Source organism: Mus caroli, unplaced genomic scaffold, assembly GCF_978045245.1.
Source record: "Mus caroli unplaced genomic scaffold, Mus_caroli_1 scaffold_1, whole genome shotgun sequence".
Classification (NCBI taxonomy): domain Eukaryota; kingdom Metazoa; phylum Chordata; class Mammalia; order Rodentia; family Muridae; genus Mus; species Mus caroli.
In genome coordinates, this window is record NW_028227256.1 from 73,010,643 (window position 1) to 73,038,637 (window position 27,995).

General features: G+C 40.6%; 1 protein-coding gene and 1 long non-coding RNA gene across 5 annotated transcripts in view; both read left to right on the top strand.

Annotated features, from left to right (window-relative positions):
* The window catches only part of LOC115031292 (uncharacterized), a 96,119-nt gene that overhangs the window by 12,006 nt on the left and 56,118 nt on the right, over window positions 1-27,995 (top strand). The gene's annotated exons all lie outside the window — the stretch shown is intronic.
* LOC115030373 (uncharacterized) lies at window positions 113-27,562 on the top strand. 2 transcript variants are annotated; one of them, XR_015047773.1, is made up of 6 exons: window positions 113-267; window positions 20,357-20,402; window positions 20,483-20,641; window positions 25,400-25,501; window positions 26,672-26,820; window positions 27,249-27,562. It is a non-coding gene; the product is annotated as an uncharacterized LOC115030373 (long non-coding RNA). The 2 variants fall into 2 exon arrangements; XR_003835959.2 differs by lacking the exon at window positions 20,357-20,402.

Here is a 27,995-nt window from a genome sequence, read left to right on the forward strand (position 1 = left end):
TGAGCTCATATGTGTGTGTTGATCCTGTTTATGTAGAGGCCTTGGTTTCCTTGGCATCCTCTATCCCCTCTGGTTCTTATGCTCTTTCCACCTCTCTTTTGCAGGGTACCTGAGCTCTGAGAAGAGAGATTTGATAGACATACCACTCAGGGCTGAGTGTTCCAAAGTTTCTCACTCTCTGAATACTATCTGGCTGTGGGTCTCTGTACTGTTCCCATTGCTGCAGGAGGAAACTTCTCTAATGATGGGTGAAGAGGGCACTGATCTGTGAGTATAGCAGAATGCCTTTAGGAGTCATTTCGTTGCTATGTTCTTTTAATAAACCGGTAGTATCTAGACTTACCAATAGTCCCTGGGCTATCCAGTTCTTGGTCACCCAAGCACTATGGAGTGGCTCTTAAATCAGATATTGGTCGGTTACTCCCACGAGCTTTGTGCCTTTGTCACACTAGCATATCTTGTAGGTAAAACATATTGTAGATCAAAGGGTTGATGTTCACATTTATCCTTTGGTAACATGTAGAGTACCTTCCTGTACCAAAGATGCTTACATATGGAGGTGAAGGCTCAATGTAGGCATCAGCTCAACTTCTCCATGTTCCATGAATTATGTAGGTGTCTTTAACAATAGGACCTTGACATCAGCTTGTGGAGAGTAACTGATATTCTTGGCAACAACCTAGACTGTTTAGGAGTTCCCATGGGATTCCGTTGGCCAACAACTCAATTAAATGAAGCTCATTCCTGGTAGTGGATGCTGCATTTAGTGAAAAGGGATGTTCAAGTGAGGATCTGTCTAACTTGTTATTTGGCAATTTCATTTATATTAAAACATAAAAATATTTTAGGAAGCATCTACTATATTAGGTTTTCATACTGCCCCTCAAATTGCCCATAATTTTTGCTGTCTTTCTCTGTATTCCCTCTACTGTTCCTCCTTTTCCTCCCTCTCCCCACATGGTCCTCTCATTCCAGCTCCCTGCCCCATCCATCCTGTCCTATTTCCTTTTTCTAAGATCTATCTGTCCCCACTAGTCACTTACTCGCTATCTAACCTCTGAACCTGCAGTTCTATGGGCTTTAGCTTGGCTATCACTGACTTAGCAAATAATATTCACATATAAATGAATATATATTTTCTGTGTCTGAGATACCATACTGAAGATCATTTCTCTAGTTTCACCTATTTACCCATAGATTTCATCAGTTTTTAGTGGCCAAATAATATTCCATTGTGTACATGTAGCACATGTTCTTTCTCCATCCACCTGTTGAGGAAGGAACATCTAGGTTATTTCCAATTTCTGGCTATTAGGAATAGAGGAATAGTGAACTTGGCTGATCAGTGTCTCTGTGGTAGGATGAAGCATCCTTTGGGTATATGCCCAAGAGTGGTGTAGCTGGATCTTCAGGTAGATTAATTCTCATCTTCCTAAGAGACCACCAAGGCTGATTTCCATGGTGGCTGTACAACTTTGAGTGTTTCCCTTATTCCACATCCTCACCAGCATGAACTGTCACTTATTTTATTGGTCATAGCCATTCTGACAGGTATAAGATAAAATCTCTTAAGTAGTTTGATTTGTATTTCCTTTATGACTAAGGATGTTGAACATCTCTTTAAGTGTTGCTTAGCCATTTGAGTTTTCTCTTTCGAGAATTGTCTGTTTAGTTCTCTACCCCATTTTTAATTGGGTTATTTGTTTTTTTGAAACCTAGTTTTAAAAAAATCTTTAGATATTTTGGATATTAGCCCTCTATCATATGTGTAATTGTTAAAAATATTTTTCCATTTTGTAGGTTGCCATGTTGTCTGAATGATGGTGTCCTTTGCCTTATAGAAACATCTGAGTTTCTTGAGTACCAATTACCAGTTGTTTATCTGTGTCTGTGCTAATGGCATTTTATTCAGAATGTCTTTTCCTGTGCCAATGAGTTCGGGGATGTTCCCCATTTTGTCTTCTATCAGGTCCAGTGTGTCTGGTTTTATGCTATAATCTTGGATTCATTTGGAGTTGAACTTTATACAGGGTGGGAAGTATGGATTTATTTGGATTCTTCTACATGCAGACATCCATTTGTTGAAGAGTCTATCTTTTATTTTTTATTCTTCTCTCATATATTACAACCTGACTTAAATTTCCCCTCCCTCTCCTCACTCCAGCCTCTCTCTTCACACTATACCTCCCCTCTCTCCAAGACTCATCTTTCCGTCAGAAAAGAGCAGGCTTCCCAGGGACATCAACCAAATACAGCATAACAAGCTACAATTAGACCAGGCCCATATCATCACATTAAGGCTGAACAAGGCAACCCAATAGGAGGAAAAGGGTTCCAGGAGTAAGCAAGTGCCAGGAACAGCCCCCACTCCCACTGTTAGGATTCTTACAAGAACACCAAGCTACTCAGCCATAACATAGCTGCAGAGGACCTAGGTCAGACCCCTCTAAGTTCCCTGATCTCTGCAAGTTCCCATGAGTTCCAGTCAGTTGATTCTGTGGGCTGCGATCTCCTGTTGTATCCCTGATCGCTCTGGTTCTTCCAATCCTTTCTCCCCACTTTTCACAGGACTTCTCAAGCTCCTTCTAATGTTTGGCTGTGTGACTCTTCTATATTTTTTTCCCCAGTGTGTATTTCTGGCCTCTTTATAAAGAACTAAAGTGTCTATAGGTATGCATGTCTGGGTTTTCAGTTTGATTCCAGTTTGGTTTTGTGCCAATACTATGCTATTTTTATTACTATAGCTCCGTAGTACAATGTGAGGTAGGGGATGGTAATACCTCAGCAATTCTTATTATTCAGGAGTATTTTAGCTAGCCTGGACCTTTTGTGTTTACATATGAAGCTGACAGTTGTTCTTTTAAGATGTGTGAAGAATTGTGTTGAAATTTTGATGGGGATTGTGTTGAATCTGTAGATTGCTTTTGGTAGAACGGGATTTTTGCTATGTTCATCCTACCAATCTGTGAGCATGGGAGAGCTTTCCATCTTCTATCTTCCTTAGTTTCTTTCCACAGAGACTTGAGATTTTAACATCCAAGTCTTTTACTTGTTTGCATTGAGTAACCCCAAGATAATTTGTATTTTGCAAGGCTATTGTGAAAGATGTTGTTTCTCTGACATTTTCTCAGTGTGCTGTATGTGTGTGTATTGTGTGTATGTGTGTATGTGTGTATGTGTATGTATCCATGAGTTAATTTTGCATCCAGCTACTTTGCTGAGAATGTTTATTAGCAGTGAGGAATTCTCAGTTGAATTTTTAGGGTCCCTTATGTACACTATCATATCCTCTACAAAGAAAGATGCTTTGACTTCCAACTTGTATCCTGTCAGTTTCTTTCAGTTGTTTTATTTCTCTAGCTAAGACTTAAAGTACTATACTGGATAGGTATGGAGAGAGTAGACAACCATGTCTTGTTCCTAATTTAAGTGGGATTGCTTTTAATTTCTTGCCATTTTACTTGATATTACTTTGAACTTTATTATGTTGAAATATGGCCCTTGTATCTCCAATCTCTCCACAACCTTTGTCATGAAAAAGTGTTGGATTTTGTCAAAGGCCTTTTCTGCATCTAATAATATGATCATGTATTTTTGTATTTCTGTTTGTTTATATGGTATATTATGTTTTTTGACTTATATATATTGAACCACTCCTGTGTCTCTCCCAGTGGTGTCTTCATAAACAGTGGTAATATTTGTAGGCAGGCCTCTTAACTTTTTACTGAATAATAGAGAAATTAGGCTAAGTATGTTGTTTGGCATTAGAAACTCTTTCTTATTTTTCAAACTGTATCTCTTTTGGGTCATCAGAGTGTAAGCCATATTATTCAGGCACGAGAGGTGCTGACAATCTGCAGTGTGGTCACTCTATGTAGGAAGTAGTATGGTAGTCATGGTTATTGGAACATGTATTCAGACCATTGTTGTTAACTTAAATGAGATCTTAATCCTTTTTCACAATACATTGTAGTACTAGAGGCAGGCCAACTTTAAAAAGAAAAGGAGTTTATTCATAAGAAACATAGTACAGTGTTTTGTTGTGGGTACCTCTTGACTAAATTGCATAGGGGTGATGGGAGGGATGGTGATATGTGTGGAAGGAAGACACATACACACACACATCTTGAAACATGACAACAGAGAAGTATTGATTCAGAGTTGGGCTTTCTCCTATAACAATTCAATCCTATAGAGATCGGGAACCTTGTAAGAGCTATCTTAATCTCTTCCACAGGTAGCTATCCTGATAGCCTAAGGATACCTCATAAAACCTCCCACCTCTTAAAATTTCCATCATCTCCTTTATTCCATCATACTTGGGGCCAAGCTTATCACATAGGCACCTCTTGGGACACAGTCAAACTATGCTCAAATCATAGAGAGTGGCTACTGAGGCTGGTTAGGAAACTTACAGAGGTGACACAGGTTACATATTCCTCTTCCTTGTCATCATCTGCTCCCCTCAATTGTGTGTGTGTGTGTGTGTATGCTTGCATGGATATGGGTGTTTCTGCAAGAGGTCAACTTTGGATGCCATTCCTCAGGAGCTGTCTACCTTAGTTTTTAAGACTAAATCAGTGAGCATTGCATGTGCAGCCCACTGATTGGCCTAGGCTGGTTGGCCAGCAAGTTTCAGAGATCTTCCTGTCTCCAAGTCCCCATGGATGGTGTTAGAAGCATGCAGTCCCACAACCAGCATTTTACATGGTGTTTTGGTCAACCTCTGGTTCTCATAGTCATGCTACAAGCATCTTATAGCCTGGGTCCTCCTGGCTTGTTGCTTCTGATGTTTTACACCAAGCAACCTCTGAGAGACTTTTATTTTCTTCTTTCTGAGACAGACACAGGCACAGGGAAGTCTCTCTTTACTATAGTCGTTTTCAAATGTGATTGGTAGACCCTTGCATGGTGACTGAGACCCATTTATGAAGCCCATTAGGTCAAAATTATTATACACCACCACTTTTTTTTTCTTTTGGTGTGTGTATTTTTTAATGCAACACTTGAGGCAGGCTAACTTACAAAGAAAGGAGATTAGTCATTCTTCGCAATTTAGGAAGCTGAAAGTCTAAAGAGCATGGCATAGTCTTTTGAGGCCCCTCTTGGTGGGAGTGGAAGAAAGACATGTCTCAAAGCATGAAGCCAAAAATTCAGAGACTCAGAGATTCAGAGCTTGGGCTTGCACTTGTAACAACATAAAGGTGAATTACTGTTCCACAGTCTTGGTATTTTCTCTAGTGTAGGTAAAACTCATACCTTCTCATCACCAACCAAGGCAGTGGCTCTAATTTGTTCTAGTAACCCCTGTGTTTTGCACTGTTACATTCATTGCTACATTAAACAATTTACTTTTCCCACTGAAAATGATATGCATATGTGTTTTTAGTGTATTCTGTGAGTCATAGTCCTAAGTCTAGTGTTCAGAAAGCCCTTCTGTGCACTGGTGGTGGAGAAGCTGTGTGTCATTGCTGGAGGATTTATTTATTTATTTCCATTTTCCCTCTGAGGAACACATTTACCTGAAAGGGTGATTAACAGTCAAATGTAGTTATTTCAACATGGCCATTGGGGAGATCTTTTTTTCAAAAGGGAATGAAGTTAGCCTCCCACTTCCAGGAAAACAACTGTCATAATGTGTTGGCAATGATGGAGTTCAGGCTTACAAGCATTATTAAAATTTAGGAAACCTTGCATCTACTGCTGTGAGTGTGACAGCATGCCACTACTTAAAATTGTTTTTCCCGATAAGATCACAGTGAAAACGAATGTGATTATTTAAAAATATTATACAATGAAATGTGTCAACATTTGGGTGATCTGTAACTCAGTAAACTGATATTTTCCAAATGACTGATAGATGGTGTTAGACAGTCTTGTGTGGGTAAAAGACATATCAAGAGTAGGGGACAGATCACTGGCTTTAATGTAATGGCGTGCAATGATTTCCTTGTGCTTTTGGTTTTCATTCTGTGGCTCATTGTTAGGCTTGGTCATTTGCTGAATTTTGGTATAGCATCAAAGAAGAGCCCAGCCATTTGAAGAGGCTACTCACGCGCTTCTGCATCTGCAATATTCACACGGTTATATGATGTCATTTTTGCATACATGCTTTAATCAAACTAATATGTCACAGATTTGAGAACATGGATGTTTTGATTAAACTAGGCATCAAAGAATTCTTTTAAAAACATAAAACAATGCAAGTCTTCTCATTATCTTTTTTGTTGTTGTTGCTTGGTTTTTGAGAAAATAGTATTTTCTTAAAATATGTTAATGCTGTTGACCTAAAGTCTATTTGTATTTTAACATTTTCTCAGGTTTAAGTCTTAATATGGTAAGTACTGACAGTTTTAGGAAACGTATGAGGGGGTGCTTTGTGTGCTTAATAATTTTTAGAGCATGAAAGGGTCTCAGGGTTCAAGGCCTGCTACTTTAAGAAGTTCAGGGCTGGGGGAAGGGCTCAGTGGAAAAAAACAAAAAAGCACTTGCCAGGTAAGCTCAGGGAACTGAATTCGGATCCTCACAGCTGGATATGGTAGCATCTGCCTGTAATCCCAGTACTCTTAAGGTGAGATGGGAGATGAAGACAAGAGACTCTTGGCTGCTCACAGGCCACTGGCCTGGTCTACTTAGTAGTGACAAGAGACCCTCCCTGATTCAAATAAGATAAAAGGTGAGACTTGATCCAGGTTGTTCCTTATCTCCCACATGTGTGCCATTGTATACACACGCACAGAGCTGTATGCATAGACACACAGATACATGCATATGTACACACATGCAAAGATAAAAAAGATGCATTTGTATACAAATGTATTTGCTTGAGTGTATGTATGTGTATCATATACATACAGATACCCACAGAGGCCAGGAGAGGGCATCAGATCTCCTGGAAATGGAGTTCCAGACAGCTATGGGTGCTAAGTACTGAGTTCTGAGGTGCTGAGTACTGAATACTAAACCTGGGTTTTCTTCAAGAGCAACTCTTATTTGCTAAACCATCTCTAGGCTCACATAGGATTGTTCTTTTTATAAGAGGCTCAGGAGTTCCAGTATATGAAGGAGTGTCAGCTAAAACTGTGCTTCACTCTTGGGTAGTGATGAAGAGGCGGTGAGACCAGGACAGTGTTCAGAATGAGTGCTCTTTCCAGTGGGGAGTTGGGGGGGGGGATGGCTAGCCAGCTACCATGCACCGTATTGATTGTTGTTATGTGGAAGGAATGGTTAGATGTTATGTTTCTAAAGAAAACCCAGAATTTTGGGCTTTAATGTCAAATCTTTCAGATTTTAATTGACAGTACACTGGAGAAATTTTTAGCTCACTCTGTGGGCCTAAAGAAACTTCTAGGGCAAGCGTGCTGGGATGGACCCCTGTGTTCAACCTCTCCTCCAGGCTCTGGGTTGGTGTTGCTTTATAACTGTGATGAAAATATTTATTATTGAGGGTTTGAAGAATTAGGAAAGATTTCTAAATTCTGCCGAGGTGATATGATTCTTTTAAAAATGACAAAACCCATAAATTGCTAGATACTTAGAAGGCCATTATATTCTGCATGGCAGACATTGTGTTCGTGCCTCTGGGAGCCTGGAGGGAGGAGGGAGGGCTTGTCCTTTCTTCCTCTGAATTCTTTCTCTGGAAATGAGTGCTTTTTGTCTCTACCCTTTACTGTAGTGAAACCAACTCCAGACAACACAATAGCTCTTTGTTTTGTTACAGCATGGTTATACTCTACTGTTCACAAAGCTTCGCCTCCGTATAAGTTAGGAAAAAAAAAAGAGAGAAAGAAAGAAAAAGAAATGAAGCATCATTGGGTTCTGTGACTTTCAGCAGCTCATAGCTCAGTTGGTAACAAGAATGAAAAACAGCTCATAAGTTGTGTGAGAGGAAAATTTATCAGAATTGTCTGAATAAAAATGTCTTTTAATTTAACATAACACACTAATTTCAAGAAAGCAATCCATGTAAAATATGCTTTTATGCTCCTAAATCAGATGACTTTAATATTTGCAATGGGTATGGAATAATAACTATTGCAAAGACTTAAGTTCCCCCCAATAGCTTTTGCTTTCCTGTTTATTTAAAACAAGCAAGCCAAGCAGCAATTATGTCACTTACGTTAATTGATGTCCTTTTTGTCTGTGAGGCCATCATCTACGCTTCCATGGATGTGAAGTGGAAGCAAAACCACTCGTTGGGGGCCTCAGTGAATTGGAAAGATGACAGCAGAGTCATAGCTTCGTGGGGTTGGAGTTTCACTTCTTTCATCTCCCCTTGTGGCTAGATAAGCTATTGAGAGAATTATATGAAGCAGACCTTGTGTTTCACAGTGTGGGAATAGGGGAAGATCTCAGCACTGAATGGGGGCAGACAATTATATGCAACAGAAGCCAGACTCTGGGGAGGGTTTGTCAATATGGGCAAAGTGTTGATATTAAATAGGCTTTCATAGATGAGTTCTTTATTATAATGAGTTTTTAGAAATGTACTTATTTAGTTTTAATTTGTGTATGTATGCATGTGTGTATGTGTTTGTGTGTATGTGTGTGTGTGTACAAGTGCGCGTGTGCGTGTGTATATGTCGTATATATTTACATGAGTATGCAGAATCCATAGAGGCCAGAAGAGGGAACTGTTCCCTGGAGATGGAGTTGTGAGTCACTCAGCTGGAGGGATGGGAGACCAGGATGTGCTCTTAACCACTGAGCCCTCTCTCCAGTTTCTACAATGCCTTCTTCATGAGAGAGGCACAGTAGCCATATTCATATGTAGCTACAAATTGAGCTAGTATTTGGTCCTTGGCAATAGGGTCTACAACTGTCTTCCACCCCTCCTTTCTGTCTTCCTTTCTGCTGGTCTGTGATGCCAATGAAGAGCCAGGGGAAGAGGGCTGGTTGGGGAATCATGACTATCTGAGTTACCCAGAACACAAACATTGATTCACCGCAGGCTTCATTGCCGTGATCACTTGGGGTTCAAGAAACCTTTTAGCAATCAATTTTAAGAACCTCATTTTAAGATGCAGAGTGTAAAATTATCTCAATGGTAAAAGAGGAGTATTTTGCTTGCAAAAATGCAATTTATTGTATTTTTAAGGTGTGTAGACATCTGTGGTGTATGTGTGTGAGGGTGTGTGTGTGTGCCATGGCATATGAATGGAGGTGAGAGGACAGGGTTAGGGAGTCAGGGTTTGCCATGACTCTTGGGGATCGAATTCAGATTGTCAGACTTGTACAGCAAATATTTTTATTCACTGAGGCAACTCATCTGCCCATGAATGATAATTTTGAATAAGGTGTGTGTATGGGGGGGGAGTTACTTTTAAAAACCGATAAACAATCTAAGCTCTACAAACTTCAGAAAACACTCTTCATAAGACAATGGCTTTGTAATATCATCTTCCATATGAGAGCATAAAGATAATTCATTTTGTTTAACTTTTTAAAACAGTAGAAATAGTCCAGAAAAGTCCCTTTGAATTTAATAATTTGTTCTTGGTAATGTCATTTGCTGTCAGGTTGGCTGTCAGACTCGAGCAAACCGCTGGCGAGTTTCATTTGTAATTGAGCTGTTAAGGCTGCTGCAGTCAGCTTGTGGTACTGCTCTGGGTTTCCCCCAGTAGATCCAAGAATTCTGATAAATTTATTTCATATGTTTCCCATCAAAAAGAAAAAAAATAAATGGCACATTTATAATTGTATATGCTGTGTTAGTGAATGTATTTCCTCAATAAGAGTGAACTTCTGTTCTTATTAAACATTAATAAGAACCAAATCTTCTACTTACAATTTTACATTTCTGATGATTGCAAGAATTTCCCACAAACTAGCTTCTGGTTCCATATATTTCAAATTATGTTTCTTCTGCGGTGCCCACAGACTTCATGCTGGGTGCCATACATCCTGTGGATATTTTTGACATGACATCTGCTTCTTGTCTTTGGGCCAGACAAGTTGGCCCAGTGAGTGTTTCTAAGGACTGTTGCTATACCAGGATGACTAACACTGGCTTTACCATGCATAGAAGTAATTCTACACTGGATTCCCATGAAGCGCACCCTAGCTGAGCTGTTTAGGTAGGTCTGTAAGATGCTATTGTATGGCTACTCCAACACCTGATACCCAGGGAAGCCTTGACAGAGAACGAGCGCAGAGGACTTACTCTCCTTAACATATCGAAGTTAACATCTGTTTTTGCATGTCTTAGAAATGTGGTTGACCATGGGAATATTGGCAGGAATGCTCAGCTGGGCTTCGGGATGACGTCATCAAGTAATCGGAGAGAAGGAATACATCACTGCAGGTAGAGAAGAGCTTGACAGACATAATATCTTGAAGAGACTTTGAATAGCGCCAGCTAATCATCGAAGTAAAGCAGTTTTAAAAAGGGGCAAAATTTTGACATGATTTAATAATTTAATTAAGCCAGAGGTTATAGCCTCATGGACATTGAATATTACAATAAGCCAGCTACTGATAGATATCTTGAAACTCTTGCTCTATAGCCATGAGGCTGAGACTGGGTATTTGTGAGTTGGAGTGAAATTTCTGAGCAGATTTAATAATTGTTATAGAAAACTCTATAATTGCTATCCAGTTCATTTGTGTACATTTTAAGACAATTGTTTCACAGAACAAATTGATCAGGCATTGCTTTAATATATTAATTTATGTATCTTAAGGCATATACACATATAATTAAATTGAGTTAATTTTTTTTACTAGATCTGATAATTTCAAACATATTCTTGTAATAGCAAGCAACCATAAACCCTCATTGGTATAAGCAATATTCTTATACCATTTATCATTCTTCTGTATGTAAGTCACCTCAAGCTAAACTGGGCCAGCCTACCCCCTAGGCTGTGAGCTCTATTTAAGTCTGCAGCATTACAGTGATGGTGGATTTTTCTGTTCCTATTTAATGAAGGAGTTGAATTTATAGCCAGAGCAATAAGGCAAGAGAAAGAAATAAAATGGATACAAATAAAAAAGGAAGGAATCAAGGTACTACTCTCAGCAGATAATGTCATTTCAATCAGAAAAATCTTAAAGACACCATTATAAGACACATTCATATACATACACATACACACACAACACATACACACTATCTATCTATCTATCTATCTATCTATCTATCTATCTATCTATCTATCTATCTATCTATCTAATTTAAATAAAAGTTTACCATCAAGCCTGACAATGTTTCCTCCAAGATCTAAAGGCAAACTATCTATCTAAATCTTCAGTATGAGGCATGAGAAACCCTCTTTTATTGTTGGTTAGGATTGTCTAAGAGACTCCTGAAATATTACAGACTATTGCTATAGCCCTTGATTGGCTACTAGAGATGGAAATTAATTCCCTATTGCTGAAGACACCATGCACTTTTAAAACAGGATCCAAAGCTAGAACTGACCTGAATGCCTCCTCCAAGAATACTAGCTTTCATGGTACAAGAAGGTGCTATGCAAGTTTTCAAAGAAGGGACACAACTAAAAGTCCTACTTGTCTACGATGCCTGTGAACAACAACAACTACCACAACCACCATCAGTATGGCACAATAATTATTCCCAAAGGTACGGTAGTGGTATGCATACCTTTGTGGTAAACAACAGTTCTCATTGGACTTAAGACCTACTCAACAAGAGGGAAATCATGCTGGTATTAGAAACCTACCCAACTATCCAGGTCTAGTAAAGTCATGCATGGATTTTGGAGGAGAACCTCACAATTACCCTTTTACTAACCTGGAGTAATATCTACCATGATTTTTTAAAAGTCAGGATCTCTCTGTGACCTGGAACCTAACTAGCAAATAAGCTGGGTGATGAGCCCTAGGGTCCATCTGTCTCTGCATTCTCATGTTAGGGTTTAGCGCATACATCACTTATGCCCAGCTTTCTTATGTGGGTTCTGACACTTGAACTCAGGTTCTCATGTATTCATGGCAAGTACTTTATCAATTGAAACATCTCTCCAATCTCAAACTTTCTTTTTGTGAATAGAAGAGATACATTCTAAAAATAATGATAAATATAATATGGTAAATAATAGGGCAGTTGCATAGTTGTTCATTATTAAGTGTATGTACCTTATATATGTCTGCATTGTTCTTTTAGGTAATTAATGTGTGATGGGCTTGCTTATACTAATGTCACCACAAACATATGATAGATAAATTGTGTCACACCATTGTATATGTGGTTCATCATTGATCAAAATACCACTGTGCAAAAAATTACCTCACTTGGTTGGGGCTGCTCAACTTATAACGACAGGCCCCAGGGTTGTATCATAGGGTCCTTTCTACCTCATGAGGAAGACCATCCCTTCATAAACATTGAGATAAGAAGAATGGTTGTTAGTGGGGCTGTCACTTTTGGCCCTATAAAGACAACAGCACACAGGAAATAGCTTGGAGTGTTAGTTCTCAGAAACTAGTTCTGTAACTTTGGGACTTAGGGTGGTTTGAATGAGAATGGACCCATAGGCTCATATATTTGAATGTTTACCAGGGAATGGAACTATTTGGGAAGAATTAGGAGGTGTGGCCTTGTTAGAGAAGGTGTGTCACAGGGCGTGGGCTCTGAGGTTCCAAAAGCCCAATGCCAGGTCTAATCTCTCTCTTTGCCTGTGGATCAGGAAGCTCTTAGCTACTGCTTCAGTGCCATTCCTGTCTTGTTTTCTGGTTGACGATATGGATTAACCTTCTAAGCAAACTCCCAATGTAATGTTTTCTTATAAAGAGTTGCCTTGATTGTGATGTCTTTTCACAGCAACAGGATAGTAACTAAGACAAGGCTATTACTTAATTTCTCTTTCCCTGGGTTCTTTTTTCTCTATAGTAGAGATGGTGGTACTCATCTCATGAAACTGATTTGAGGGATGAATGATAGAACACCTTGAAGTTGTATAGACAGTGTTGGGAACACAGTAAAGACACAATGTTTGGATGTCCTGGAAAGTCCCCTAGTTCCTTTGCTTTCTGAGTCCTTATTTCATTTTCTTTTGTATTCAAGATAATAACCTGGCAGCTCTCCCATGCATATCTCCCCACCTCTCCTTATTTGGTGAAGCCACCATCAGCTTCTATTTCTTGAAACAAACGTAAATTACAAGTTATAATGTTCAAGCCAAGAGCTCCTTCATTTTAGAGAACATTTTATACAGTGTCATCGTTCCTGCCCAGTGTGTGTGTGTGTGTGTGTGTGTGTGTGTGTGTGTGTGTGTATTCTTGTAGCACAAAATGAAAGCACACATTTTGTTTGACAAAAAAAGATTAAAAATCAATATTTGAGGCAATAAGTACTAAGAGGTAATGTGCGCTGATGGTACTTTACATCTGTGAATAGAAGCTGAGCCAGTTGGATCTATATAAAGAGGGAATAGACAAATTGATCCAGATAATGATATGTTGTGAAATGGATCATCATTAATACATACACGGGGTGGTTATCAGTGCTTAAATGACCAAAATATTGACTTAAGTAACTTTATCTCCTGGTTTTACTAGCAAAAATAGCTGCATCTGACTATATTATCAGCTTGCATGGATCCAGCTATATATAATATGCAGTCATAAATAAGAATCAGCCATTACAGTTAGAGAGAAAGATCATTTTGATAGCCTGTATTCCATTGCATTAGAGAGCATAAAACCCAATATTATGCACCAAATACACTTTTGTTTCGCAACTTGCTGTCTTTGTGATTTCCATAAATTAGATGTATAGTGGCAGGCTCAATTAACTCCAAAGAATATAAATAGTAATTTTCAAAGTAACTTCAAAGCATCTCTGTGTATCTATACAAGATGCCTCCATACCATTGAATGAATAATAAATATGCTGATAAAAATAGCATCTTTATTGAATTTGGAGTGGAAAATAGAATCAGTGGGGATATTAATAAATAGGAAATCTTCAAATGAGTTTCCAAGTCCATTAAGAATTTTAATGCTGCATTTGAAACTCATAACTACAGGCAATGCCCCGACAGCCATGACTTTGACAGAGCTTTAGTTTAAACAAGGCTCAGTCATCTGTTTGCCAAACCCCCTTTTCTTTATACCTGAAACTTCCCAAGAAAAAGTTGCTGGAATAAGAATCGACCTCACTTTCAGAAGGCTTGGGTTTCTGTTCATCAGGCGTGGGGACATATACAGAAAGAATATTGATCATTTAAACGGGGGGGGGGGGGGGAACTTGGGAAGACATCAGAGCTTGTCCTTGGCCAACAGATCATATGTTGAAGCTTAGGATGATGATGCTCCTGTGGAAGACCGCAAAGACACCTGTCAGAGCCAAGTTCATGCCCAACTCGAACTCAAGAATCTTCTTACTATATCTGTGTCAACTCTCATCTTTCTTGTAAGGAAACTGAAACCTGGCGAGGTTGCCTTACCAATGGCTACTTAATGGCTAGTGAAGATCGTCGACCTTCTGATGCCGTCTGCTGGTTGGGATCTGAAACTGTGGGGATGTGTCCTGAGGGAGGAATGATACCTTCAATAGTGGAGATCAGCAGCTGCCAGTAAACACCCTGTGATCTACAGGTGACTCCTTCTACAGATTCTCATATCTACTAGGTCTCACTTTAATAAGGACATTTTTTTTCCAATCATAGCTTGACATTGGGCTGAAGATAAAAATATGGAGAAGTATTGGTTCAGATTTGTACCAACATACTCTAGATTTCCATAGACCTCACCGGTCAGCGGCTACAGATATGATGCTAGTAATGTTAGGACAATGTCATTCTGGATATGAATTGCCATGGGCATAGATAAAAGTCTAGCTGACAGTCTTGGGTATTTTTTACATACACAGCAGGAGGACAGAAGTTCTGTGCTTGATAGTCAGTCTCCTTTAAATGGGCCTGCATATTTTCAGAAGGGTTTTTGCAAACCCAGCAATTGATTCATACAACCTTGTTTATGATCTGTGACTCATTTGTCTTTATCAATCTTGTCATTTCTCTGCTTTGGTTCACTCATTCAGCAAAAGTTTGTTGTGCTTCCATTTAATTGCAATCCAGGAGCAGAGAATACCATAACAGATAGCTAAATGTGTTTCATGGACCAACAGAGCTTATATTCTAGAGGGAGAAGTAGACCACATATAAGTAAGCAAAAACGTTCACAGATTATGTTGAGAATTAGGTAGGAAATATGTGAAGTGTTATAATGAAGGATTACTGCAGGTGTGAGACAAAGCTGACATGTGTGTATTAGGCAAGGAAGGCCTGAGTCTTGACCAGTGAATAATGACAAGGCATACATAATTCAGAGAAAGTGGGACTTATGGTCAAGCCAGCAACAGGTGGGCTCTGAGAGCTGACACAAGGTCAGTACAACTGAGGAGGTGTTGAACACAGTGGAGAGACTTGAGATTACTTTAGAAAAATCTATCCGTTTTGACACTGTGGCTTAGATGTGGTGTCATTGTGCAGTGGGTACTTAGTGCTCGGTTCACATCCTCTCCTCAGTGCAGTGGCCCCACCAAGGCAATTTGACTCTTCAGGTGAACATTATTGAGAATGCTACCCCCCACATAACCACCCAGTGTTTTGCTTCTTATAAGAGCAGGCCAGATCTGGCTGACATTAGGATGCAAAAATTTGGGTTCTTAACCCAGTTGTGGACAATTAACTCTCAGAGACCATTGTTGTCCCTTGCAGATTGGCTATGTCTACACCTAAATTCGTTTGTGTGTGTGTGTGTGTGTGTGTGTGTGTGTGTGTTTTGGGGATAGAATCTTGCTCATATCCCAGACTGACCTAAAACTTATCATGTGACCCAAGTAGACCTTTAACTCAGAGCATTCCCCCTGTCTCCCAAAAGCTGGGATTATTTGTGAGCCACTACACCTGACTGTTTTTGAAGTATTAAAGTTTTTTTTTTTCCCTATGATCATACCCCCATAAACTTTTACCAAAAATCTTAAAACAAACAAACAAACAAACACCAAAGCAAAAAAACCTTTGTCTTTTAGGAAGTGCAGGTAGTTCAGGTGAATCTAGTTAGCAGAGAATATGGCCTCCGGAAGAAGACTGTAAAGTGGAATATGAGTCACCATTCACTGATGGCTGGCCATAGCCATTGCCATGGGGTTGTCTCTGGCAGGGCAACAGTCAAGCCTTCCCTAGCAGTTAACCAGAATGAGATGCAAAGGAAAGGGACTGTACTAGCATCTTTGGCTGCTAACTGTGAAAAGCACAGTGAAAACTGTGGAGTCTAGTGACTGTGGCTGAGGGCCATTAGTTCCTTGAAGAGGGAGAATTACAACTTCAGGGCGATGATTCGTCATTTCAGGGGTCATATGAAAGCCAGAGGGGTCTTTAGCAGTACTTAAAGTAGCTTTAATTTTTCTCTAGTTGGAAAGCAGATAGAGTAGAGAACTTATTGTTTGGGAGGTAGAACTTCAGAGAAGACTGCTTTCAAAGCCTGGAGAACCTCTGCCAAGATAAAGGACTAACGTGCAAGAAAGTACTCTACCATATGTGAGTTCAAATTTCTTTCAGACTTATTTGGCCCATAGAAGAGGTTTATCTCCTGGTTATGAAATAATTGTCTTACTTTCCTTGTTTCATGGTTGTACAGAAAAAGAGCTCACATGGTGGGCAGGACACTTATATGACAGTGCCTCATTATACCTCTATTCATTCATTAATCTCTCTTTTCACACCATGTCTCAGATAGGGTTTTACTTCTGTGACCAGACACCATAACCCAAGACAATTCATTCATATATATATATATATGTATATGTATATGTATATGTATATGTATATGTATATGTATATGTATATATATTAATGTTCTTTTTTTAATTGGGTATTTATTTCATTTACGTTTCCAATGCTATCCCAAAAGTCCCCCCCCACTCCCCCCCCCACTCCCCTACCCACCCACTCCCACTTCTTGGCCTTGGAGTTCCCCTGTACTGAGACATATAAAGTTTGCACGACCAATGGGCCTCTCTTTCCATTGATGGCCGACTAGGCCATCTTCTGATTCATATGCAGAGACACGAGCTGGGGGGGGGTACTGTTTAGTTCATATTGTTGTTCTACCTATAGGATTGCAGATCCCTTTAGCAGACAACTCTTATAATGACAACATTTAGTTGGGGCTGGCTTACAGGCTTAGAGGTTCAGTCCATTATCATCAAGGGGGGGCATGGCAGCATTCAGACAGGCATGGTGCAGGAGGGGCTGAGAGCTCTACATCTTCATCTGAAGGCTGCTAGAAGAAGACTGGTTCTCATGTGGTTATGAGGAGGGGCTCATTTCCCACCTGCAAAGTGATGTACTTCCTCAAACAAGGTCACACCTACTCCAACAAGGCCAAACCTCTAATAGTGCCGTTTCCTAAGCCAAGAATAGACAAACCACCACATTCCACTGCCTGACCCCCATAGGCTTGTTAAAATGCATAAGTCTATAGGGGCCATACCTAGCCATAGCATAATAAAAAATACATTTAGTCCAATTTCCAAAGTCCCCATAGTCTATAGCAGTTTCAACAATGTTAAAAGTCCAAAGTTCAAAGTCTTTTCTGAGATTGATCTGATCACTTAACTGTAATCCCCAAAGCAAGACAGGAAATCAGCTGGGCAAACTTCAAACTTAGCATCTCCATGTCTGATGTCAAAGTGGTCTTCAGATCTCCAGCTCCTTTTTCATCTTTGTTGACTGCAACAAACTTCTTTCTCCAGGGCTGGTTTCACTCCCTGTTAGCAGCTTTCCTCAGCAGATATTCCATGGCTCTGGCATCTTAAACATTTTGGGGTCTCCAAGGCAACCTCAAATGTTACTTTTTCTTCTTCCAAATGTCTGCGACTCACACATGATCTTTTGGGCTCCTCCAATGGGTTGGTGTCACATCTCTAGCTTTGCCCTCCGTAAGACTCTAAGCTCAGGTTGATCCATTCCATTGCTGCTGCTGTTCTTGGTGATCATCCTATAGTTCTGGCATCTCTAAGACTGGGGTCTTTTGCTGCAATTAGGCTTCATCAATTGCCTCTCATAGACTCTCTTTGTGGTGCCAAGCCTCAACCTCTTTGCATGACCCCTTCAGTACTGGGCTGTCAACTGCAACTGAGGCTGCACCTTCACCAGTGGCCTTCCCTGGCCTCTCACTCACTATGCCAAGTCTCAACTGTTCTCCATGAATCCTTCATTACCTTCAAAACTAGTACCACCTGGGTGGTTCTAACACAACTGTAGTACGAGGTAGAACCTTGGCTACCTCTGAAACATAGCTTCTTTCTGCTCTTAGAAAACACTTCTCATAAGATTTCACCTCAGTGAACTGGTCTCTTCTTAATCACCACGAATTTCTTGGCACCGGCTGATTAGCATCAATTGTCTCAGTAGTTCCTTCTATTATTGACTGTAAAGCCAGAGTCATATGGTGAAGCTGTCAAGTTCTGCTGCTTGCTGGGGCTAGACCACAGCCCCGTCATTCTTATTAACAGCTGCCCCCCCCCCCAAGTCCCTCACTGCCTAAGCTTGGCTGTCCTGGAACTTGCTCTGTAGATTGACCTTGAACTCAGAGATCTGCATGGCTTAGTCTTCTGAATGCTGGCATCAAAGTTGTGTACCACCACCCCTGGACTTTAGCTTTTCCCTACTTGGAACTTATTCTATACCAGGCTGGCCTTGAACACAGAAATCTGCTTGCCTCTGCCTCCTGGGATTAAACATGTGTACCACTATTCTTGGACCTAAGCTTAGCTTGCCCCAAAGTCACCCCTCCCTTAATCTGTTTATCTCCTTGAAATTAGGATTCAGCTTCATTTCATTTGCTGGTGCCCCTTTATTACACAAACCATGTATTTTATATTTTTCCCTTTTCAGCTTGCTCCTTTTCATTAAAACACTCTTCGTGAGACTGAACTTTAGCAACCACACAGCAGAATTTATACCAGGCTGTTTTGAGACTTCCTTTGTCAAAGCAATTAATCTAAATCTCTTCACCTTAGCCTCAGGCAGACTCTTTGGATAATGGCAAAAAGCAGCCATGTTCTTCAATAAAACATCACAAAAATAGTCTCTAGACCACACACTAACATTCTTCTCCTTTGAACCTTCTTGGCCCAGCAGGCTTACACAGTTCAAATCACCCTCAGCACCACAGTCTTCCATATTCCTACTAGGATGGTCCATTAAGGCCCACTTAACGCATCGCACAGCTTTTCAAATCCAAACTCCCCAAATCCACATTCTTCCAAACAAAAACATAGTCAGGCCTATTACAGCAATACCCTAGTCCCTGGTATCAATTTTTATCATAGTTAGGGTTTTACTCCTGTGAACAGACACCATAATGCAAGGTAACTCTTAAAAGGACAATATTTAATTTGGGCTGGCTTATAGGTTCAGAGGTTCAGTCCATTATCATCAAGGCAGGAGCATGGCAGCATCCAGGCAGGCATGGTGCTGGAGGAGCTGAGAGTTCTACATCTTCATCTGAAGGTTGCTATGAGAAGATTGGCTCCCGTGTTGTTAGGAGGAGGGGCTTATTGCCATAGTGACACAATTCCTCCAATAAGGCCATACCTCATAATTGTGTCATTCCTTGAGCCAAACATATTTAAACCACTACACACCAATTGGACCACTAACTAGGATTGAGTTCTGTTATTAGCAGATGGGAAAGAACTAGCTATTTTAGGGGAGGAGAAACCCATATGCCACAGAAACTCTAGAACTTAGTCAATGTCTATCGCAGGGGCTTAGAGAGAATACAAGAGACTGGATCCCAGGGGATGGGTGGAACATTGAGGGGGCTATTTACCAATATGGACTCCAGTGGTATGAAATTCTATATACTATCAGTGGTTGCAGGAGATGACAATGTTTGGTTAAATGACTCTTTGGAGCATTGGAGAAAGTGAAAGTGTATGTAGATACCCTAACTGAAGTTGATGATCTGACAGATGGCAAAGAATAACAGACCAGAAGTAAGGGGAGGGTGTTAGAGTGTATGTAGTCTATAAGACCAGACGTCTCCCCATTTGACTGACTTCTATAGAAAAGCCAAGAGGAGCAGCAACATGAATAACAGTAATAGGGACTGGCTCCCAGAAGCCCAAAGGGGTGGGAGATAGGGCATCTCATAGAGCAGGATCCTGAAAGGATAGTGGCCTTGTGGCTCAGTTAAGAAGACTGGTGTGACCACAGGGCGGTTAAGGCTAGAACAGCCATGGGGAGAGACCCAAAGACAATGAAGGGAGTCTCCAATAAATATGCTGAAAGAGGAGAAAGATGGGTTTCCCTTTCCATCTTGAAATGAACTGAAGCAGCATTTTCTTTTACTAATTCATTCTGTGAATTTCTTCTAGAAACAGAAGAAGCAGAATCAACTCCATTCCTGGAAAAGTTCCTTAGGTGGGGCAGGTTTCTTATTAAACTACGTATCTAGGAGCCTAAGGGGAGGCATATGATGGGTATTGCTTTTCATCTTCCAGATCCCTGCTCACAAACGATGCATCATCCTCACCTGCAACAGGGGTGGCTATTGGCTCACTGCTCTGTACCTCAAAAGGAATTGCATCCTGAAAATGGCTGTGCACAAGGGATGCACTGTATTCTAGGAGACAATCAACGGCCTGATGGAAGATTACAAGGTCTGGAGTCTTATATCAATTTGGAATACTCTTATTACAATCTCAGAGCCCATCACAGGGCTTTCTAAAGTCTCCGCTACAGTCACACAGTGGTGTAGTTACTCTCTTCATCCAACCCTGCCTCTCTCCCTTCTTGATATCCTGACAGCATCCTCCAGCAAACCTTCCATGGGCAGCTTTCCATCTTTCAGAATCTGTTTCCAAGGAGCCTGATTTAAGACACTGCACAAGTGGAAATGTAAACTCAAACCAGTTCTTCTGTGCTTGTGCATGAAGCCAAGGCCTAGAACCTTGATTGGACGGAATGTCTCTGTCCTCCCGGGAAAAGGGTATAAAAAGGTTTTAACCATGTTGCTCTGAGCAATTTGCATCTGGAGCCCAGGCCTCTGGTGGGGGTTTAAATTTGTAAGCAATCATTATTATATGCCTAGGGGGGAAACGCCTCAGTTTGGGAAATAGGGGAGGTAAAAGTGGGCGGGGGGAGTGCTGAGAGAATTTAGGCTGTGCCTTGTCAAGGGAAGGCGTTTATAGCATGGGGTAGTGAGATACAAAGAAATGGTATAGAGGAAATGGAAGAAGGGGGGTATTCTGTCAAAGATAACAGGGACCACCTTTAGGTTTTTGTCTATAACAATAGTTTCACCTTATTACGTTCAGTGAGATGAATAGTTGTTGGAAAGGTATACCTGAGGCTGGGGGCCCATTCTGACATTTCAAAAGCTACGTGCTCCTTTCCCCATGAAGCTATAAGTTGTGATTCCTCCATGTTCTTCCAGCTCTGGTGGTTAGAGAGCCCTGGCCATCTCATTCACCAGAATTTCCCGACTGTGGTCAGCTTGGATAAACAGAGGCTACTGGGCGTGGTAAACGTGGGATAGTTCAAAGCAAACTCATTAAGCTCACCCATGAGCTCTTGCTAGGGAAAGGAAGCTCATATGTGGGGAAGGACCTGGGTGTCGGCTCCACGTCTTGGTGGGCCGTGGCTGGCTAGATGCCAGGGCCAGAGGCCTGAGCTGCAGCTGGCTAAGCTTTGTGGGCGTCACTCTTGCCCTCTTGGGTGGTAGTTTGCCCCTGAGGCCATGAGGAGCAGTCCAGCTTGTGTAAAAATGGGCTCTCCTCTCAGGTCTGGAGATGGCTTGCCAGGCAGAAAAAAAAATGTGTTCTCCAGCAGGCTTTGCCAGCTGCAGTTTGCGGGTAAGGGGCCGGTGGAGGGAGGCCTGCTGCATAGGCAGGGGGTTGTCAGTTTTAGACCATGACTAATAAGAAATCTGGATTTTCTCAGTTGTAAAAACTCTTCCCAGCCTTCCCTTTCCCTCTCCACAAGGTAATTGCAGAAGTCTAGAGCTCTGGAGTTATTTTATGTTCCCTTTTGATGGCCTAAAGTGAATTAGAAGCTGGAAAACATTGTACATGGGAAACACTATATGTGTATTGTGTATTACATCTTAAGCTAAATGTTACATGAGAGCAAATGGTTTAAGGGAGTTTGTGTTCACCAAAGGGCTGGCAATCATCTTAAGCCCAACATTTGGCCCAAATTAGCAATTTTCAAATATTCATGTTTCTATTTGAATACAAAGATTTCTTATTTCAAACCAATTGCTGCCTGATCAGTAGCATCACTTCAAATTTGTTACAGCCTACGGGGATGGGGAGGAGGGGAGAGCCAGAGTGAAGGGGAAACTTTGAACGGAGTCAGAAGGCCTTGGTTTCCATCTTTTTCATGTGTTAGCACCGTCTTGGTCAATGTGTTTCTTTGCCTTCAGTTCATTTATAAGGTAACGCTGATTTTTTTAAAATCTTGTTAGAGATATGGGGAGAGTTAAGCCAAGTAATAAATGTGAAAGGGGTTTGCAAATCACAAAATCTATACAAATATTAATGACTGCAGGTGTAAATATATTTGGAGTAGTACTAGGACTTAAGAAGATTCAAGCAAAGTTAGGTTCCAGTTCTAACTTTAAGTTATCCTAATAGACAAGGCTCTGGATGTAATGGGTTGGAATCATGAACAAGGAATGTATGCAGCTCTAGGCTACATGGCTGTCACTGAATCTGTCTATCCCACTAAGCACCCTTCCTTGAATCTTATATCCCAACAAAATGGCATTGGTTCCACCAAAGAAATAATTCTGCTAAAGTGTCAATTTCTTTGGAAGTCATTATTGCAACCTCTGGGTTTATCTCTTAGGAGCGTTTAGGTCATTGGGATTTTAAACGATGTTACCTTTGCTTTAAAATACCTTCAGTGATCTACAGTAGACTATTTTCACAAACCACTCTGCTAGCTAACATTTAATAGAATTGCAAATGTAAGTGTCCACTACAGAATAAACACTGCCTGTGCCTTGTCTTATCATAGTATAGGGCCAGCAATCACCCGCATTAGTACAAGGAAAATGGCCACACAACCAAGTTAAGTCCATGTTCTAAACTCTCTGCCAAACATTTCCATTTGCTTTAGGGAGCTGATACCGAGTAGGATGTTTGGGCTTCCAGTAGCAGAGCAGACCCCGTCCAGTGCGAAAGAACCATAAAGAACTGATTCTTTTACCTGAGAACATAAAAGTCATTCAGGCTCTGAACTGAGTTCATCACAGTTTAGACTTCAACCTACCTTTGGCCTCTTCTTCATTCCACACCCTACTCTGTGTTGTTATTAAGAGGCCCACTGCACTTTTAGATACCAAGACAGGTTATAGGAGTTCTCCCAAAGAAGAAGACAGCCTACCCTCTCTCAGCACCTCCTTCTCAGAATGGAGAAAGCCAACTTTTATTTGAAACCTCAGGTAGATTTTTCTTTCAGGTCTCATTGGCTAGAGTTAAATTCACAGGGGCATCCATAAACTGACTCCTGACAAAGAATTGCTTTGTCTTCAGTAGAGAGGACAGAGCTTTAGTGATGTGGGTGGAGCTGCCTTTCTCTGCACCCTTCAAACAATTGAAACAAACAAACAAACAAACAAACAAACAAACCAGGGTGAGCACCTGAAGAAATTTAGGTTCAGATAGGATGGAAACCGAACGCAGGACAGAAATGAATTGGATTGACAACCTAATGGATCTACTGTTGAATTCCTTTGGAACAGACTCTTACTGTGCAACTAAAACATCAAAGGTGGCTATCCATGATGGGGAGATGTATTAATATAATTCTTTAAATAAGAGACAAGATTGAGAAGAAATCAAAGCAAGCAAGGACAAAGGAGGGATAAAAACAACATGAGGTCTTCAGTTCTACTCCATTGATCTACCTGGCTGTCTCTGTACCAATGCAGCACTATTGCTCTGTAGTACAGCTTGAGGTCAGGGATGGTGATTCCACCAGAGGTTCTTTTATCCTTGAGAATAGTTTTCACTATCCTGGGTTTTTTGTTATTCCAAATGAATTTGAGAATTGCCCTTTTTAACTCTATGAAGAATTGAGTTGGAATTTTGATGAGGATTGCATGGAATCCATAGATTGCTTTAGGCAAGATGGCCATTTTTACTATACTAATCCTGCCAATCCATGAGCATGGGAGATCTTTCCATCTTCTGAGATCTTCTTCAATTTCTTTCTTCAGAGACTTGAAGTTTTTGTCATACAGATCTTTCACTTGCTTAGAGTCACACCAAGGTATTTTATATTATTTGTGACTATTGTGAAGGGTGTTGTTTCCCTAATTTCTTTCTCAGCCTGTTTATCCTTTGAGTAGAGGAAGGCTACTGATTTGTTTGAGTTAATTTTATATCCAGCCACTTTGCTGAAGCTGTTTATCAGTTGTAGGAGTTCTCTGGTGGAATTTTTGGAGTCACTTAGGTATACTATCATATCATCTGCAGATGTAACCTCATCTGCAGGGGGAGGGAGGATAGGATGGGGGTTTCCAGAGGAGAAACCAGGAAGGGAAATAACATTTGAAATGTAATGAAATAAAATATCCAATAAAAAGAGATGATGATGATGATAATAATAATAATAATGATAATAATAATAATAATGATGATAAGCAACATGAGGAAGGAAATGTCTTTCAGTTTCTTTCCAGAGTTGCTGGTGGCGTCCTTCAGAAGGAGGAAGAAGGACGAATGAATCCTCACAAAGGCCAATGGAGAACTCTGATACAGTTTCCTTGTTTCCTTTCTACTTAAATTATAGAACGGAAAGGTGCACTCTGAAAGAGTGTGGCAGAAAGCTGTGAGGAGTTATTTCAGAATTAAGCTAGAAAAGAGGGAAATCTTGATTTCCTAGATGGAAACAATTCCAGCTGGCAGTTGGGGAGAGCAATATAGGATTTTGATTCTAAGTTGGCTTAAAATTCAGAGCAACCCCTAGGAGGCTTTGACTCTAAAGTAATTATGATGCTGAGTGATTTGGAAAGCATTCTAAGAAAATCTGAGGAGTAAAGCTAACTTGAAAAAAAAAACCAACAAGCTACAGTTGATGACATTATTTATTCTTTATATGTGCTTAAATGTGCTTTGTGTAAAATCGTGTTCTATAAAAATCATTGACTTTGCTGGTTACTATTGTTTGGGTGGAGCACTAATGTTATGCTCTTCGACAGTTTAGTAGAAGAGTCTAGTTGTACTGGCATCCAAGAGGGAAGCCACCCATCTGTTGGAAGCTGTCATTGAAATTCTGCAAATAGGGAGAGAAGCAGGCATTCCAGAATGGTGGTGTTGCCGGCTTTCTCGGTTTCTGTAGGCATTCTTAGCTCTGATTGGGGTGAGCAATGTCTGTGCTGCCTGAGTGCTGTGTTCCTATTTCCTCAGGTTACTTCTCCATGAACACTGCCCCTGTGATGTCTGATTATCGACAGACATGCCACCCTCAATGAAGATGCACCATCTTCTGTTCCCTTCAGCATGCACTCTGTAAGTTCTCGGCAGCCCCTAGGCCCAAGCCATGGCCTTGCATATGGCTTTCTAGACAAGGTCATTTCTGTCTGTAACGGAGAGTTCCCGAGAACTGTTTCTAGTGATCCAGTCTTGTCCTAGTGTCACCAAGGTTCTGCAGATGAAACTTCTCAGGAGCACAGTGATCAGATCCAGCTACGGCTAACATAGGAGGTCACCATTTTGATGGCAGAAGTCATTGGATTCCCAAATTCTTTGTGCTCCAATTGTCTCAAGTGATTCTTAGATTAAAAAAAAATATTATTTTCCCATTGATCTGTATTTATTTTTAAATTTATTTTTGGAGAACTTCATACATGAACATTGCAGCTACATAACTCTTATGACTCCTCAACTCTAATTCCTATTTCCTCTACTTGATCTCAAATTTCTGACCTCTTCTTCTTTAATTATTTTTGTCCCTCTCACACATATATAATATTTATCATCAGCATTGTGTGTATGTGTGATATGTATGTGTGTGTACCACAGCATGTGTGTGGTGTGAAGAGACAAGTTTATATAGTTGGTTCTCGCTTTCTACCTTCCTGTGATTTCTAGGGCTTGGGCTCAGATCATCAGGCTTGGGTACAGAGTGCTTTTACCCACAGAGTCACCTCTCTTGTCCCATTCCTAAATTGGAATTCATCAGGGATAACTGCGGATTAATGCTAGCAGCCTCTCAGTGGGGTCCCAGTGTGTTGGGGTTAAGTCACGATGCTGGCTGTGGTCAGCTGGGAAGAAGGAATCTTAATTGAGAAAATGCCACCATAGATTAGCCTGTAGTCAGGGCTGTAGGATATTTTCTTGATTGATGATTGATGTGGGAGGATACAGCTTCACTGCAGGCAGAGCTGCTGCTGGTAGGTGGTCTTGGGTGCCATAGGAAAGTAGGCTAAGCAATCCACAGGGAGCAAGCCTCTAAACAGCATTCCTCCAAGCCATCTACATCAGCTCCTGCCTCTAGATTCCTGCGTTGAGTTCTTGCCTCAACTTCTCTGGATTGATGAATTTCAAACTGTAAGATGAAATAAAACCTCTCTCAAATTATTTTTGGGCATGGTATTTTATTAGAGCAATAGAAGCCCTAAGAGAGCCACTGAGTCCATTTCTAACAAGCTTTTAACTGAAATGAAGTTCCCTTGGCAGGGTACAGCTTAAATGCAGAGAATACAATGGAGAAGATCAGAACTCAGGGTACCAGTCTTGGACTAGTCAGATGATGGTACCATTATAAGGGAGTGGAGATGATAAATAACTTTCAGTAAAATACCAACAAGAAGATTGGGAGAAAGCAGGTAAGACTTCTGATTCCATCAGAGCCATGCCACGTGCAGAGCAAAAACACCTTCTGGAGCCATTTATCCAGCCTCAAGAATGCAGGCTGCAGATCTTTACCTCTTGTCTCCTCATGGTAATAAAGGGACTTGTAGGTTGGTTTGGTTCCCTCCATCTCAGTGAGATTTCTGTTGGGATGATTCCAGAGATAGCCCTTGGCTCTAGAATGGTGAGCAAAAGGTTATTAAGAAATCCCTGAGGAAGGTCATTTATAATCACAACCCACCTCTTCCCCATGTTCTGCCATTCCTCTACCGGATCTGTATGCTTTAACTTTTTAAAATGAATGAATTAATTAGCTAGTTAATTATTTTTGTCTTTCAACAATAATAATGTCACTCATTGATTTTCTTTTATTTTGTGAGAAACATGTTTTATATATTTCCAGTTACGTCTCTCCAACCCTTACAAAGCTTTACACTTAACCTATGATTGCTATTTAAAAGCCCCAAGGCTTAACAAACTGATGTGACAGTAAATGACAAGGTGGGACACGAGCCCCGACTTGCGATTCTCTAAAGCTCAAGCCACTCAGTCTCTGAGGACTCCCTTTGTGGTGAATGGTAAGTGGATGATGGCTATGCAAATTGCCCTCCCATAATTTAAGGATTCCCACATAACTCCACAGGTAGCTCACAACTTTTCTTCTGGTTATTGGAGACAATAATGACTTTACCATTTTAAAGGAGTCCACATTTTTTCTATAAGAAATATTTCTCTCTAAGCTTGATGGCCGAGAGAAATTTCAATCAACATATCCTACATTCTGCTTTAAGTATTGATGAGAATGGACCCTGCACAGAACAAAAGGAATTTGAGTTCAGGTTAAGATTGATGGTTACCATATGGCAGAGAGAGGGACAAAACGGTAGTGACTTTCATCAGGAAAGAGCTAGAGTGTCATCCAAGGTGTGCAAAGAAAATGTTTAGTCTTGACAACGGCTCTAATGCATATTCCTCTCTTTCCATTGTCCTGTACTTAGAGTCTCGGCTAAGAGAATAAAGGCAGGGCATGGGGGAACTACCAATGTTGTAGAACAGATGGAAGCTGAGTGGAATCCTTGTTAAGACTTAAGTGAAAATTTGGCTTACAGTTTCTTCACCATCTTTGTGTTTCATTTCAGACCTCAGAATA